Source organism: Belonocnema kinseyi, chromosome 3, assembly GCF_010883055.1.
Source record: "Belonocnema kinseyi isolate 2016_QV_RU_SX_M_011 chromosome 3, B_treatae_v1, whole genome shotgun sequence".
Lineage (NCBI taxonomy): Eukaryota > Metazoa > Arthropoda > Insecta > Hymenoptera > Cynipidae > Belonocnema > Belonocnema kinseyi.
In genome coordinates, this window is record NC_046659.1 from 158,401,760 (window position 1) to 158,405,036 (window position 3,277).

At 18.4% G+C, this 3,277-nt stretch overlaps 1 protein-coding gene across 3 annotated transcripts in view; it reads left to right on the forward strand.

Moving 5' to 3' along the window:
- Positions 1–3,277, forward strand: part of LOC117169696 — a 27,539-nt gene that overhangs the window by 17,850 nt on the left and 6,412 nt on the right. The window lies entirely within an intron of this gene.

Here is a 3,277-nt window from a genome sequence, read left to right on the forward strand (position 1 = left end):
ATTACAGGTCTTTTCGAAAATCCCGTTCCAAATAAAAATTAAATTCTCTCTATTTTTATTTTCAACTCTAAATCTATTTCTTTTTAACCCAAAAGAAAAAAAATCTCTAATCTCAGAAAAATACTAGACACCACGACGTCGGTTTTCCTACCTTCGGAGATCGCAGACGAGGACCGAAAATTGTTCTCAGAGTCTCAGAGAAATCTTTTAAAATAGCCTAAAATATTTTTTATTCTTTTCGAAATCCTTGAAACTTCTTAAATCTCTTTTATTTCCTTTTAACTTAAAAAAAAACCCTAAACACTTGAGAAAAATGTTTAATTCCTTCGAATTATCGAAATTTTATCAAAATTCCTGACATATTTTAAAATACTTTTAAATATTTTTAATATTTTTAAAATTCTTGAAAATTTTTTTAAATTAAAAAATAAATAAATATTACAAATCTTTTCAAAGTTTGGAAAATTCCTTGAAATTTCTAAAATAGACCCTAAAATATTTTCAATTTTTTTTTTTAAATACATTTAAATCTTTTGAAATTCCATAAAATTATTGAAATTTATTAAAAATTAATTAGAATCTTTTAAGATACCCTGAAATATTTCAAATCATTTCAATATTCCTTGAAAATTTTTTAATCCACTGAAAATTCTTTTTAATTTTTAAAAATAATCTAAAATCTTGTGAATTCCTTTTAATTTATTAATATTTATTAAACATTTCTTAGAATCTTTTAAAGTACGCTAAAATATTGCAAATATTTTTTAATAATCTTGAACCTTGGAGTCTTGCAAAATATCCCAAAATATTTCAAATCCTTTCAAATATCTGAAAACCCGTCAAAACTTTTGAAAGCTGTTGAATTCCTTGGAGTTTTTAAACATTATTTCAAATTACATGAATATATTAAAAATTTTCTTAAAATCTTTTAAAATACTATAAAATATGTCCAATCTTTTTAAATTTCTTGAAACTTTTTAAACTTCTCAAAGATTCTTTTCAATTTTTTGAAAATATCCTAAAATCCTTTGAAATTCCAAATTATTTAAATTTATTAAGAATTTCTAGGAACCTTTTGAAATACCCTAAAATATTTTTAATTTTTTTGCAATACTTTAAACTTTTTAAATATCTTTAAAGTCCTTTTAACTTCTAAAAAGAACCTAAAATCATAAGAAAATTGTTTAATTCCTTCGAATTATCGAAATCTGTTAAAAACTCCTGGGATATATTAAAATACCCTAAAATATTAAACATTTTTATTTAAATTTATTAAAATTAACTGAAAATTCCTTGGAATCTTTTTAAATATCTCAAAATTTTTTAAAGTTTCGAAAATTCTTCAGAATTTCTAAAAAAAAATACCCTAAAATCTTTTTAAAAATTTGAAATTCCTTTAAATGATTGAAATGCATAAAAAATTCGTGGGATATTTTAAAACACCCTAAATTCTTTCAAATGCCTTGAATTTATTAAAATTAACTGAACATTTCTTGGAATCTTTTAAAATATTACAAAAATATTACAAATCTTTTCAAAATTTTGAAATTTTTAAAAAATACCCTAAAATATTTGGAATATTTTTTCTTTTAAATACATTAAAAAATTTCAAATATTTTAAATGATCTTGATTTTTGTAAATCTGCTTGAAAATTCCTTTTTAATTTTTATGAATATGCTTAAATCTTCTTAAATTCTTTTACTTTATTGATATTTATTCAAAATTTTTTAGAATATTTTAAACTACCCTGTAATCTTTAGAATCATTTTGTGTTCCTTGAAACTTTATTAATTTCCTAAAAATTCTTTTTAATTATTAAAAATAACCTAAAATCGGGACAATTCCTTTAAATTATCGATATTTATTTTAAAACTTTAAAATCTCTCAAAATACACTAAAATATTTCAAATATTTTGATATAATCATTTTTTTTTTAATTCTTGAAAATTCTTTTTAATTTTTAAAATACACCTAATTCTTCTAAAATCTTTTAACTTATTGATATTTATTTTTTTTTAATTTAGAATCTTTTGAAAAAACCTTTAAATATTTCAAATATTTTAAAACAATCTTGATTTTTTAGACATTCTTGAAACTTCTTTTTAATTTTTAAAATATCCCTAATTCTTTTGAAATTCTTTTAATTTATTGATATTTATTAAGAATTTCTTCGAAACTTTAAAAAAACCTTTAAATATTGACAATCTTTTAAAGTGATCTTGATTTTTTTAGACGTCTTGAAAATTCTTTTTAATTTTTAAAAATACCATAAAATCTTGAGAATTCCTTTAAATTGTCGATATTTAAAAAAAAATTCGAATCTTTTAAAATACACTAAAATATTTCAAATATTTAGAAAAAAATCTTGATTTCTTTAATCTTCTTGAAAATTCTTTTAATTTATTGATATTTATTAAAAATTTCTTACAATATTTTAAAATATCCTGAAATATTTCAAACATTTTCAAATAATCTTGATTTTTTTTAACATTCTTGAAACTTCTTTTTAATTTTTAAAAATATCTTTAAATCATCTGAAATTCTTTTAATTTATTCATATTTATTTTAAATTTCTTAGACTATTTTACAATACCCTTAAATATTTTTTCTCATTTCATGTACATTGAAACTTGCTTAATCTCTTGAAAATTATTTTTAATTTTTAAAAATCCCCTAAAATCTTGAGAATTCCTTTAAATTATCGATATTAAAAAAAAAATTAGAATCTTTTAAAATACACTAAAATATTTCAAATATTTAGAAATAATCTAGACTTTTTTAATCTTCTTGAAAATTCTTTTAATTTATTGATATTTATTAAAAATTTCTTACAATATTTTAAAATATCCTGAAATATTTCAAACATTTTCAAATAATCTTGATTTTTTTTAACATTCTTGAAACTTCTTTTTAATTTTTAAAAATATCTTTAAATCTTCTGAAATTCTTTTAATTTATTCATATTTATTTTAAATTTCTTAGACTATTTTACAATACCCTTAAATATTTTTTCTCATTTCATGTACATAGAAACTTGCTTAATCTCTTGAAAATTATTTTTAATTTTTAAAAATCCCCTAAAATCTTGAAAATTCCTTTAAATTATCGATATTTTAAAAAAATTAGAATCTTTTAAAATACACTAAAATATTTCAAATATTTAGAAATAATCTTGACTTTTTTAATCTTCTTGAAAATTCTTTTAATTTATTGATATTTATTAAAAATTTCTTACAATATTTTAAAATATCCTGAAATATTTCAAACATTTTCAAA